Source organism: Lycium barbarum, chromosome 4 (assembly GCF_019175385.1).
Source record: "Lycium barbarum isolate Lr01 chromosome 4, ASM1917538v2, whole genome shotgun sequence".
NCBI lineage: Eukaryota > Viridiplantae > Streptophyta > Magnoliopsida > Solanales > Solanaceae > Lycium > Lycium barbarum.
The window spans coordinates 34243055-34257788 of NC_083340.1; the positions used below are offsets into that span (position 1 = coordinate 34243055).

General features: G+C 35.5%; 2 pseudogenes; both read right to left on the minus strand.

Moving 5' to 3' along the window:
* Positions 1 to 4962: 4962 nt before the first annotated feature.
* Positions 4963 to 5676, minus strand: LOC132637394 (3-hydroxyisobutyryl-CoA hydrolase 1-like; annotated as a pseudogene).
* Positions 5677 to 10621: 4945 nt separating this feature from the next.
* On the minus strand, positions 10622 to 11780 carry LOC132638364 (3-hydroxyisobutyryl-CoA hydrolase 1-like; annotated as a pseudogene).
* Between the last annotated feature and the right edge of the window lie 2954 nt (positions 11781 to 14734).

Below are 14734 nucleotides of genomic sequence, written 5' to 3' on the forward strand. Positions count from 1 at the left end.
AATACTAACTCAAAGTTGGGTTCCCATCACTTGTGTTATAATTTAAGGATTTTAGCCTTATTTCTTGACAATTTATTTGTACTATATTTCTTCTCAATAAATCTTGCAAGATCAACATAAATTATCTTCATGACAGATTGAAAAGATATCTTTTACACAGGCATGCTGCAACACATATGCCTAAAATTTTCAATGCATATCCAATTATTGGCTACTCTTTCCGTAGCTTCATTACATATATAAATAGCTTAGAATGATTGCATCTGTTGTGATCACAACATTTTAATATCATATTTCTCAATCCATTATACTTTTCAAGCATTTGTATGCTAATTATATTCTTATTCCATTGTGGAATACAAGTTTATTTTGATGCTCAAATTATAGCACCTTCACTTGTATAACAAATCCAACTTATATGGATATTTTGTCATTATCATCTGTTGGTTCTTCACTTTATAGACCAAGAATCATGAAACTTCTTGTCTTTCCGAAGACTTGTTTTTCAACAAACACAACACATCTTATTATGAAAAGTCATAATCTTTCCCTTTCACGAAAGAACACAATTTTTCTGAAAAGATTCATGGCAAACAATATTCAAATTTCAAATTAGTTATACATCAACTAATCATCACAAAGACCGACCAAATTATGAATTCATTCACTGCCATGTATTGTCCATCAAGGATTTGTGGGAGTTGAACAACTATAAATTTTAATTAATTTATATCCCAAGTTCTTCAAAATTATATTAAACATTAAATTCAATATTGTCTTTTAGTCGTAAGTCATATACCCCCACACTTTAAATATTGTAATTATTTCCCCTATAATCATATGGAGAACTCAAAGTTAAATAATAACATCAAAATAATTATGTTTTTGCACACCGAAGGAATTGGACTGAAACGAACTAGTAATAAGTTATCCTAAATCATCGCCTATATCATCTTCCATGTTCAACTACAAAGCATAATTACTTTGCACATGTTTAAAAAGATGACTAAAATCATTTGACCCATAATTTTAGAAACAGATCACCATAAATTGATGCCATTACTAGCAGTAGTAATATAACTGCAATTTCTGTTTCTTTAAGTTAAAAAAGTCTTTCTTTTCCCTTACATAAAAAAGAAATTGATCTTTTTCCTTTCCCCAATTAGACAATTCTAGATGGTTTTGGTGAACCAATTTTATAAAACATTACTTCCATGATCTCAAGATGGTTAAAATTGTTGGAAATCTTATGGAAAATACTCGATCACGAACATTGTAGGGAATTCTTGAACAATCTCATAGCTTGAGGCGTGTCAATTAAGACACTGTCCTTAAAGATATTTCGCCCGATATAGGTGTATCCACAGGATTCAACAAACTCTTCTAGTACAAAACTAAGAGCTAGAATCTAACAAAAATTAATCAAATAAAAAACTCAGCACTACAAAAGAAATGAGAAGAGGAAAGTTTGTTTTCTTCATTTTTCTCTCATCTGGAAAATACATAAGATATTACTATTATATATAAGACCAAATGTGGGGACTTCTGTAGTCCTCACAATAATTTCCCAATTTTTTTAAATTTTTTTAATTAATTACTTTTAGGTTCTAATCTTATTTATTTAAGTCATTTTTTTTTGTTTTTTGTTTTTAAGGTCAACTTTTCAAAAGCTATCGAACCTGGGAACTTTTGTAGTCCTCACAATAATTTTCAATTTTTTTAAAAACTTTTTAATCAATTACTTTTAGGTCTTAATCTTATTTATTTAAGTCATTTTTTTTTTGTTTTTTGTTTTTAAGGTCTACTTTTGAAAAGCTATCGAACCTCATATCTCATTTTTCATGTTCTTTGATTTTATGGTTGGTGCTCGATATCCGCATTTGAGCTCAATTAATCCAGATAATCCGCACTGTATCGCGCCTATTTGGGGGGAGCGCTTCCTCCAAAGATTTTTTCCATATCCATGTTCGAACCCCTAATTCCTAATTAAGAGAGGAGCAGCTCCATCCGCTGCACAAGTTAAATTATGTATTTGTCTTAAAAGTTCATTAACTATGTATAGATTATTTATTTAGAACTAAATAACTTCAGAAAATTAGGATACATAAGTTATAAATGTCAAATTCTGGCTCCGCATTTGATTTGAAGTAAATAATTTCATCAAAATAGAAGTTAAAATATTAAAGGAGTGGAATGAAAATTTTGCTTTCATATAACTACCCACTTGTGCGACTACAATGGATATATGATTGTTGTTGTTGTTGTTGTTGTACACTTGTACTAACACAAATTATATTTCTTTAGTTAAAATATCTACTTTTATATCTTGAGTTTGGGCCCGGACTTAGCACGGGCCTCACATAACTAGTATAATATATATAGGGTTAAGAAACCATCTCATGGGAATTGGATGAAAGGCCAGCAACGGTCAGAAGAGTAGGATATAATGACAATTCAATGGTCAAATTACCATTGTCAAAGAGTAACGGTTTTTGGTTTTAAGGAGGAGTAATATTGGCTAATAAAAGGGTTTAACGCTAATCAAGTCAAATGACCAGCTACTGGAATAGTTAATGATATGTTAAAGATGCCAAACAATTTGATAACGTCGGAATTGTTTTACCAACAATTCTTTTTGAGATATTAATAAAAAATCTTCAACAAAAACTTCAAGTATATGTGTTATCCATTCAAATAAAATAATTCATATATATCATCATCTTATAACTTGAAAGTAAACTTCACATGATCTTTATGCAATATAGTTATGCCATAATCATTTGCTTTGGCAATAAATAACTAAACAGCAAATATGTCATGTATGTTATGCCTAATTGTAGAATGTTTTTCAAGATATCACAAAGCAAATTATCTACCCTGACACTTATACCAATTGTGTTTCATCAAACACACAAAGGATAAAAATTCATAATAAAAAATAAGTAAAGTTAAAAAAGCAGAACCCGATATTTGCCCTTTTTTTCTCGAGTCGTTGACTTGATTGAAGTTGTTGCCCGTATTAAATGCATACTTTGGTGCAAGTTTGAAGATTGCAAGTCGTAGATTTTAAAATTTGGTGAAACCAAATTCCACCAGTGAAGTGCTTTTGGTGCTGCACGGTTGAAACTTGAAAGCCCCAACACCTGTTTGATGAATGTTATACACCATCTCACAATGACATCCATTTATCCACCGATTCACAAACTTAAATATTCGCAATTTATCAACATTGTAGGTTGTTAACAATTTTTTATCAATGCACTCTCTCTGTACAGGCGATGTATAATTTTGAGTTCATCATCCCCTTTTTATTCTCTGGATTCGCCATTACAGTAAAATATTTATAGAATATCTCTTTAAGATTGTTAGAAAAACAGGCAAATATAATTGAAGAAGAAATGACTTTGAGGCGTGGATAAATCGACTTTCCTTAAAAATATATTGCCCGTATACATATTAGAGAAAAAATACAAGCAATTCCCTTTAGGATACAACAAAGCCCGTATTATACCTGTAGATTTTTCTATATGCTACTTGATAAATCGTGGATTTTAGGTTTTTTACTCCCACTACTTATACTGTTTTCGGAGTCGTTTCAAGTATTTTTCTGTATTTCTATTAGGTTGTTGTGTGTTTTTAGGTTTTTTTGAGTCAAGGGCACAAAAGGGACAAAATGGCAGAAAAAAAGCTTACTATGCGACCAGTATGCGGCGCCGCAAGTGCGAGTTGAGCCGCATACTAAGGACAGAGAATTTCCAGAGAGGTTGTCAAAATGTAGCAGTATGAATCGTGTATGCGGTACCGCAAACTCAGCTATGCGGTCGCATACTCCACCTCAGAACAACCAGTGATTGGACCAAAATGCACAAAGTTGCGAAGAACATGCGGCACCGCAAACTCAACTTGCGGCCGCACGACGAAGTTTCACGGAAGAGGATGCGGCCAGTATGCGGTCGCATACTCCTGGACCGCATACTCTGTCCGCATTGCGTCATTTAATGCTAAACATGCACTTTTTGTCCCCCTTCTATAAATACTAGTTTTAGGTTTTTGTGCACATTCATTGAATATTCTCTCCATTTTCACTTTTTGTCTTCCATTAGCATTAAAGGCAAACTTTTGTTGGTTGGTGAAGATTCTCATACTCTTTTTGTCATCTTCTACATTAAACCAATGTAAGCATTATGAATACTTTCTTTATCTTTGTTTTGCATTTAATGAAGATGAGTAGCTAAACTATTTAGCTGAGGTTATGGGACCAAATAGTGTGGAACCTTTGAAGCTTGCTTGAGGTATTCGTCCAAGAACTTGGTGGAAACTTTAAGTATTTGTCTGTCTAAGTTGACCGAAGACTGAAAGTCTCAATCGATAATTGCATATACTTTTAGTGTTGGTACTTTTTGTAAATTTTCTTATGGTGCATTATCTACTTTTAGTGTTGTGATGCCTCTTGCAGAAATCTCGGGTAAGGCAATAGACGCTTGTGGTCAAAAGTGCTTCCGAGAAAAACTATTTTTTCCAACTTCTGAAAAATAGCTTCTACTTTCCTTTAAAAAAAAGAAAAGGAAAGAGCAGTCCCGTGCATTAAGCTTCCGTTATGCGCGGGGTCCAGCGAAGGGTTGGACCACAAGGGTCTATTGAACGCGCCTTACCATGCATTTCTGCTAGAGGTTGTTCCCACGGCTCGAACCCATGAAGCATCTACTTTTCCTTCCAAAAATAATTATGAAGATGGATCACAATTCACATATCATATATTTAAAAAAAAAGATTTTTTGCCTAATCCAATTCCAAAAGCTAACTCAAGAGAATGAGAAACTTTTGTGCTTAACTCAATCGCAAGAGTTAAATCCATAAGATGAGAATTGTCCAAGATCATATGAAGAATCCAACTTATTTTTCCCAGGCAAGACTAGTACGTAGGTTCTCGCATTGCAATAAATTAAGATCGATACATTATCTCTAATTACAGAAACTACATGGCAAATTATTCAGTTTTGGTATGTTAGAGAAGCGATTAATGATGGCAGAAATAACATCTGGATCACTCGTATTGACTTTAGCTAGTGTTTGTTCTAAATATGGCAACCTCTCCGAGGGAACAAAATGAGTTGCTAGACCACAAGCAAGCATATCAGCACCATCCAACCTGGCACCAGTAAGACCAGCACATTCCCCAAAGAATCCTGGAAGCCTCGAATAAAAGTAAGAAGCACCTGCATCAGGAAAGAGCCCCAAAACTGTTTCAGGCATAGCACAAACCGACTTTGCTGTTGCAACTCGAAATGTACCGTGTACAGAGGCACCAAGTCCACCTCTCATGACAATATTAAGGATGGAAACCTGGGGTTTACAATATGTTGCCACCACATAGTTAAGAGTGTACTCTTCCCGCATATAATCAGCACCCCATTTCCAGTTACCCTAGAGAATATTACGAACAATTGCTGTAACATCACCACCAGCATAGAAAGCCCTTCCATTTCCCTTTAATATAATCTTCTTCACGTTTGAATCTCCTGCACTTGCATGGAAAAGTTCCAACAGCCGAGATATCATTTGATAAGAAAGTGCATTCAACTGCTTAGGCCTATTTAATATGAATGTTCTAACACTTGCTCTCTCCTCCACCAAAACCTCATTGGTTCTGCCATTGTTAGAAGAGGTTTGAGCCATGCTATGTGGTTCTCAGCTTCTTTGGGAATTTGAGACTGATTAGCTGAGTGTTGCAAATTTATTGTTGCAGCCCCGTGGCTAATTTTGTCCATTGACCAATGACCCTATTGAACACGTTTCTTCTCTGTATTTTAAGTAACTAGATTAACAGCCGTATTTTCCAAAATTCTTTCATGTATTATGGCACGTTTCATCTTGGGCCCCTTCTCCATGGCACCATAAACCATTATGATGTTCGGCAAAAATGCATATATTTAGTCATTGTTGCCTCACATTCTAGTACTTTTAATCGTCTTTTGAGTATTATTAATTTATTATATTGCTTCGTGCTTAATATTATATTTTTAATGTGTAGGCATAATGTGGTACGAAGATTGAGAATTTTGGAGCAAGAAAATTAGATAAAAACGTGAAGTGGTAATTGGAAAAGGAGCAAAAACAATTTGTGACTATTATTATTAATGATGTTAATGAAGAAAGGAAGGAGCTGAAGTTTTCGACATGAAGAATTAAATGCTGGGAGCAGCAAATGGAGCAGTAACAATAGAAGACAAAATTTAGACCTCAATTCATGGTGTAATGATTGAAATATTAAAGGTGCAATAATTGGCTGAAGTGTAAACGTGGCACAAGATGAAGGCCACAAAATTTGTGGAACAAAAAGAGGTTGAGGCTTCAGTTGTGTCTGTCCATCCCGAGTCCCTGTTAAATCCTCTTGGGGTGCCGTCTGGGGCGACGTCCAGGGCGGCGTACCAAGACATTTTTCTACTGTGTTTCCCGATCCGATTTGGATTTGATTTTTAAAATCCCAGACCTTTTAGTATCTTATAAATACATATTCTACATGATTTTTACACAACTTTGGATAACTTGAAACCCTTAGTTCAGAACTTTAAATCTAAAGAAAGCTTGGAGCTACTGTGGAGGCTGTAGTTACAAGGTTTTATCTTCTCTTCTTTGTATTACTCGTTTTTTACGTTTTTATTCGGATAATTTGTTATTTTTCCTCCATGTCTATGTGGAGCTAAACTCTTTAGTTCTAGGGTTTTGACACAAACATGAAAGTTGACGTTTAATTATCATTTCTATCTATTAAATTTCCATATTTTTGGGTTGCTTATTTATTCTTGTGCTTAATTGTTTAATTACTTGATCACTAATTAGATACTATCTGTGGCGTGTGAATTGAACTAGGGATAGGGAATTCGCATGCATAATAAGAATAAATAGAGCTTGTTGGATTAATCGTTTCGCTACTGAGGATAGAAATATACCCTTTAGCCTTGTTTAGTTGAATACGGAGAAGTAAATGTGTTCTTGTTACCTCTGGCGACCATAGGAATATAGGCGTTATAGTAGCATCTATAGGCGTGTGAGCAACTCGGAAGATACTCATAAATTTATAATTAACCTATCAACTATTAACCCATAGGTATAACGATTTGAAGACTCAACTAGATTGTTAGTGGTCGTAGCCCTAGATCTATCTCTTCTCCGATAAAAATCCGTCTTTCTTGGTTGAAGTTCATTATTTGTTTTATTTTATTTTATTTAGTTTATAAATATAAATTTGGATTTTATTTCTTGTTTAGATAATTAGCATTAGTTTAATTTAGTAAATAGTTAATCATAAGTCTCTGTGGGTACGATATCTGGACTTAAATCCTATATTATTTGTACGACCGCGTATACTTGCGTGTGCGTTTGGGAGTAACACATTACATGGTTTCTTCACGACACTAGTTGCCAAACGCACAGTCAAGCATACGCTGTTGTTTCGTACAAGTAATAAAGTGACAAACAATAAATTAAATTAAATAGAACAGCAATTAACACCTTCCTCATTCTTTTGTTCTCCTCTCGTGTTCTAGTTTACTAGTGTTAACCTTTGACAGTATCTTTAGGATTGGATTCCTGGAACAATTTAATCATGCTAGGTTGACAAACAATAAATTAAATAGTCAAAGGTTACTGTCTTTTTGTATATGGATCTTTCTTGGATTTAAAAATCTTTTGAAAGTTGAAATAGATTGTAAGAATCAGAATATTTTGTTGGATTTTCTTTGATGACTTGAGTATTAATAACTAGTAAGAGTGCAAGACTTTTGAACATCAAAACATTTGATGCAACATTAAATTTTATCCTTTTGGCAATTCTTTCTTGATCTTCAGATACTGAGGGTCTGAGGGTGATAGTTTGCGTGATGACTTACCTGAAAAGTTTTGAGAATAGGTAATCTTGTTATCCTCTATCTATTTTATTTTATGTTATTTTGGCCCTACGGTGTTCAGAGCAAACAAATGATTTTCGTATGCATTTTCCTCTATTAGGGAAGCATTGATTTCTGCTGTGCCAAGCTTTGAGGAGCCTTACATCAAAGTTCCTAAAGTGTTGAATAAGGAGTGACATTATTTAGGTAATTTTCGTTTCACTTTTAGGGGAAGACCATAATTTTATATATTTTGATCAGTAGATGGAAGACCAGAAATCATTGATAACGTCCAAATCTACTCCTCAAAGAGAAAGTGTACACGGTCGTATGCAATATATTTTACCCAACTATGAGTCGGGGTCGATCCCACAGGGAACAATATGCTAGGCGATTAAGAAAGTAAGGAACTTTCACCAACTAAGCTAAAGCCAAACAATGGATAATATTTTGGTTTTTGGAGAATATTATAACTAATGCGGAAATGTAAATTAACCTAGAAAGCAAGTAAAATGATCAATGGCCACAAGCATGGATAATAGGAGATTACACTCAAGTAACGATCCAATGTATTTCACGATTTCACAACTAAGAACGGTTTATGTTAATAGATAATGATTTCTAAAATCTCATTGAAAGTCTTCCAACCAAATCAATGAATTTCACTCTAAGCTTTTCCAAGCCTTAGAGTGTGATATTGGGCACAATCAATTTAACCTCAAGTAACTATCCTCTTCCGAGCTCAAGTTATTAGATGGGTTTAATGACCTAAATCCTTGTTAACTAATCTTTCCCAACCTAGATTTCCTCTTCCAAGCTCAATCTAAGTAAATGGGTGAGTCCTAGGGTTAGCTAATCCCTTTGGAAACATTCAAGAACGAGATTAATTAAAGAAACAATAACCCACTTCATTAGGAATAAAAATCATTCAATACATAAGCATAACAAGAGTTTCAAACCAAACTTTAATCAAGAATATTTTCATAAACAAGATTCAAGTAATGAAATAAATACTACACACTTACATATACAATACAAAACAAGGAATTGAAGAAAGGATTAAGAAATATCTCATTGAAGTGCTTCCAATCTTCTCCTCCAATGGTGTAGAAAAACCCTAGCCTCCAAGCTTGTAAGAAATGGCCAAAGATATCTATTACAAACCCTAAACGAGTATTTATATCATTCCAAAAAACGGGAACAAAATCTGGACCATAATACCCTCTTGCACAACATGCTGCACCATGTGCTATTCGCATGTTCAACATGCTAATCGCATGTTGTGCCAAAACCGTAGCATGTTGTGCCAATTTCTCTGTCACCACATGCTGCACAACATGCTGCTTGCATGTTGAACATGATGCGCCATGTGCTACTCGCACATGGTGCCACTTTCTCTGGCAGCAGATGCTGCACCACATGCTGCACCATGTGCTATTAGCATATGGTGCCAGAAATGTTGATTTGTTCTATTTTTGCTCTATTTTGGTCCGTTTTGCTCCGTTATGCTCTCCGGGCATCTTTTCCTACAAAACAACATAAAAACACAAAAAGTAACAACAAAAGTGCTTAAAGAGTCACAAAAACTTAACGAATTAGCATTGAATATCGCGTAATTTCACGACTCATCAATCATCCCTCCAAGATCTTTTTCAAGATGTATCTAGATACAACGTGTAAAACAGCTATGCTCCTGCTGCCTGTTAGTTATCTCTAGTCATTTTTTCTATTACTCATCTAAAGGTTTCTAAGTATCTGAATTGTTGTTCTTGACATTTCCTTCTTTTACAAAATTATCTATAGCCATGTCATAGACGTTTTAATTTTTTTAAAAAAAAGACTTATAACCTGTTAAACGAAGCTTCTAAAATCTGTGTCTAGAAATGTGTTGTTTGTTAGAAGTGTTTTTTCAAAAAGTATTTTTTGGGGGGAAGCAGTTTGTGTTTGGCTAATTATTTTGAAAATCACTTTTTCCGATATCAGAATAGCAATTTGTGCTTGGTCAAAAGTGCTTCCGAGAAAAAACTACTTTTTTCCAACTTCTGAAAAATAGCTTCTACTTTCCTTAAAAAAAAAAAGGGCAGTCCGGTGTACTAAGCTCCTGCTATGTGGGGTCCAGGGAAGAGCCGGACCACAAGGGTTTATTGTTCGCAGTCTTACCCTGCATTTCTGCAAGAGGCTGTTGCTCAAACCCATGAAGCATCTACGTTTCCTTCCAAAAATAATTATGAAGATGGATCACAATTCACATATCATATAATTTAAAAAAAAAAAAAGAAGATTTTTGCCTAATTCAATTCCAAAAGCTAACTCAAGAGATGAGAAACTTTTGTGCTTAACTCAATCCCAAGAGTTAAATTCATAAGATGAGAATTGTCCAAGATCAAATGAAGAATCCAAACTTATTTTTCCCAGCCAAGACTAGTACGCTGGTTCTCGCATTTCAATAAATTAAGACCGATACTTATCTCTAATTACAGAAACTACATTGCAAATTATTTATTAGTACAATCTACCATTGTGCTTGAGGGTGGACATCACAATTCAATCAAATGATGTGCATATCTGTATACACAACTCTGGAAAGTATTTTATAGCAATATATCTTTCCTTAGGCTTGACTTTTGTCATTTCATACATTGGAGTGATGTGCATTTATTTGGTGCACCACTTCCTAATAAAAATAAAAGTTTTAAAATCTAGTGATGAGGCAACATGCTGTAGAGAAGTGAATTTTAAAGTTTGGCAATTGCATATGGAGGCAAGTTTGATCTTGGAGGCAGCTTTAGGTCTTGCCAATCTTCATCATCTATCTTGGAGAAGTAACGATCAACATCATCATCTGTAATTAGTTCCAGTCTGGAGGGCTCCCACTTGGGATTTCTATCCTTGTTGATGAGTATGGCTCTGCATCCCTTGAAAAAATCTTTGCTGAATTCTCCCCTGAACACATGACAAGCCATCCTATACTCTCGAATAAGGCAACTACCAACACCTTGCAGCCTCCCATCTTTTATTGATCTCAATGAAATCTTAAGACTTGTCGGGGATGCTTTCTTCAGCGATTGGATGGTTGAAGAGATCCAATACTCATCCTTCTTGTTCGAAGCCTCATAATTTTCAAGAGAAGATATGATTTCTTCAAATGTTCTACGAGAGAAGCAATGTTCAATAATCTTTATCTTGTGATAAGGACTTTCTGCTTTCAGTTTTGGTATGTTAGAGAAGCGATTAATGATGGCTGAAATAACATCTGGATCACTCGTATTGACTTTAATCAGTGCTTGTTCTAAAAAAGGCGAACCTCTCCGAGGGTACAAAATGAGTTGCTAGACCACAAGCAAGCATTTCAACACAATCTAACCTAGCACCAGTAAGACCGGCATATTCCCCGAAGAATCCTGGAAGCCTAGAATAAAAGTAAGAAGCACATGCACTAGTAAAGAGTCCCAAAGCTGTTTCAGGCATAGCACAAATCGACTTCTCTATTGCAACTCGAAATCTACCGTGTACAGAGGCTCCAAGTCCACCTCCCATGACAATTCCATCAAGGATGGAAACCTGTGGTTTACTATATATTGCCATCACATAGTTAAGAGTGTACTCTTCGCGAATATAATCAACACCCCATTTCCAGTTACCGTGGAGAATATTACGAACAATAGATTTAACATCACCACCAGCACAGAAAGCCCTTCCATTTCCGTTCAATATTATTATCTTCACATTTGAATCTCCTTCACTTGCATGGAAAAGTTCCAACAGCCAAGAAATCATTTGATAAGAAAGTGTATTCAACTGCTTAGGCCTATTTAATATGAATGTTCTAACACTTGCTCTCTCCTCCACCAAAACCTCATTGGTTCTGCCATTGTTAGAAAATGTTAGAGCCATGGTATGTGGTTCTCAGCTTCTTTGGGAATTTGACAATGACTAGCTGAGTGCTGCAAGTTTATTTATTGCTGCAGCCAAGGGGTTAATTTTGTCCATTGACCAACGAAACACGTTTCTTCTGTCTTTTAATTAACTGGACTAACCCAATGATCCAAAATTCTTTCATGTATTACGGCACGTTCCATCTTGCCCCCATTCTCCATAGCACCATTACCCATTACATGGTTTCTTCAGGACACTAGTTGCCAAACACACATTGTGGATAGTGAAATTGTATTTAATTTAAATCTGCAAGAAATTCGGATTATATTAAATTCAAGATATATTAGTCCAAACAAATATTATGGATTAATATAATTGGATTAATTATTTAAGTCCAATAAATATGGATTTGATTAATGATCCAATTTTTATGGGCTAGTCCATTAATGTCACGCCCCGAACCATGGCCTGGGCGTAACACGGCACTCAGTGCCTGACTGCATGTGACCGAGCGAACCACATGGCTTGCTGAATCATCATGAGACATACATGAGCGGAAATGTAACGTGAAATGTATGATAAGCTTTTGTAAAACATAGTAAGTCACAATATTAAACATAAGTACTTGGTTAAGTCATGAATGCGGACAATATCATGAATGAGCCGAACCGGCTTATCGACTCTGGAAGTCTAACATAACACTTGTCTTATCTATGAAACATCTAACATGAGTCTGAAACATGTAACATACTTGCTGGGACAAGGCCCTCAGCATACCTTTAGATGCAAAACTAAATAAAGAAAGACAATGTCTAAACCCCGAATGAGATGGGGCTCACCAATAAGCTGGTACGTGCAGACCCTAATGAGCAGAGGCGTTGTCCTGTAAATCCGTACCTGCATTGTGAAATGCAGGCCCCCGGGCAATAAAAGGGGACGTCAGCACATTGAATGTATTGGTATGTAAAGCAACTGAATGAAATAAACGTGGCACATGAAAGTAACATGATAAGGGTGGAAACTGAAACTGAAACCTGGTAATGAACATGAGTATCTGACATGAACATGAATGCATATATAACATGAGTAAAAGCATTTTAAGTTGGGAGAGCAGTAATATAACCGACATGTAACCACCACGTTAATACGTGGCATCTGATCTTTGCCCGATCAGCTAAGCCATCTTGTACCTTACCGGGGTACAAGACATGAACATGACATGAATGGATCCAAATCCCTCAACGGGGAAAAATATAAAGGTATCGTCCTAACTGGGCGGAGCGATCCTTATCCTACGGTGGAAAACGTAGTTTCAGGCTGTTTGAGCCTTCTCGGTAATCTGTGCAACTCCCAAAAATATGAACATGATATAGTTGGCTAAGAAGCCCATGAATTTCATAAAATATGACTTGTATTAAAAATGAGTATCTTGTATCATAACATGGATATAATAATATAATAAATTTTATGAAAACTTGCAGACATGTAGGATATTCATGAAAATAAGCATTACATTTATTAACTTGCATATAGGAACCCATGGAATGCAAAGTATGGGTTTTCATGGATTACGGACAGATTCTCAATAACCAAAAGGGACTATTAAGAATACAATAACGAAGTAATCATACAATTATAGTATATCATGGTATATGTACTTAGGGTTATCATGAACGTGGCTAAAACCCTAGTTTTGGTGTAACTTGTATGATCATGGAAGAACGTGGCATGGGGAAGAACAAAGATGTTTCCACACGTGGATAGAAACTCTACATACCTGGTAATGCTCCAAAACTTGAATTAAAGACTTGAACTTTGAAGAAGATTTCCAAAATCTTGAATCTTAAACCTTGAGATGGGTTTTCTTGAAAATCCTAGGTTAGAAATGATGATTTCTTATTTAGATTACAAGGATATATATTAGAATTGACTTGGAATTATTAGAATAGGCTTACCTTGGTGTTCTTGATGATGAGAGAGAATAGGAGGTCGTTCTAAGGCTTGGGGGTGTGAAGAATGAAGTGAAAAGGCCTTAAAACGAAGTTTTAAAATTGTTGTCGAACCTGTTTTACGCCCTATTTTACGGCCTGTAAAAGTTTTACGGTCCTTAGATCCCACCGTAAATCAATTATAGTGATTTGGGCTTTCTGGACCAGTTTTACTGCCCAAATCTACGGTCCGTATAATTTTTACGGCCCGTAAATTCCACCGTAAATCGGCAGAACACTATTTTAGTAAAACGGGCATAACTTTTTGTATAGATGTTTGTTTGACCTCCATAATATACCGTTGGAAAGGTATTTCAAAGATCTACAACTTTTAAGAGGAAAATTTCCCAAATTCCTTACAGATTTTTCCGTATACTCATTTTAAGTGAGACATGGTGCAAACTCACTTGAAAACACGCTCCGTAGGGTAGCTTCCGTCTTTCCTTTGCTCAAGGGCTCTTCTCATGTATTGATTGGGTTTCAAACACCATTTATACACTACTCAAATTGGGTTCATTATACCCCCGTCTTATGAGTCAAATCTTAGCCCGAATGCACGAGGTATTACAATATCTCCCCCTTGGGATCATTTGTCCTCGAATGATGGGTCATGGTTAAGAATGCGGCTGGACATAACTTGAATATATGAACGTGAAGAAACATGATATGGAACATGGGAAACTGACATGACATGGTTTCATGAAAACATGAGTGCTAAAACACGAGACATGAATAGAGAATACATGAACGTGAACGTGAAACGTGAGACATGAATACGTAAGAGACATGACATGAATACTAAAAGTATTTACCTTGAAGTTTATCTGCTTTCTCTTCAAACAAGTGAGGATATCTGAATTTCATGTCTTCTTCGGCTTCCCATGCAGCCTCTTCAACTTTTTGACTCCTCCATAAGACCTTTACTGAGGCTACTTCCTTAGTTCTCAACTTGCAAACTTGACGATCAAGAATGGCTACAGGGAT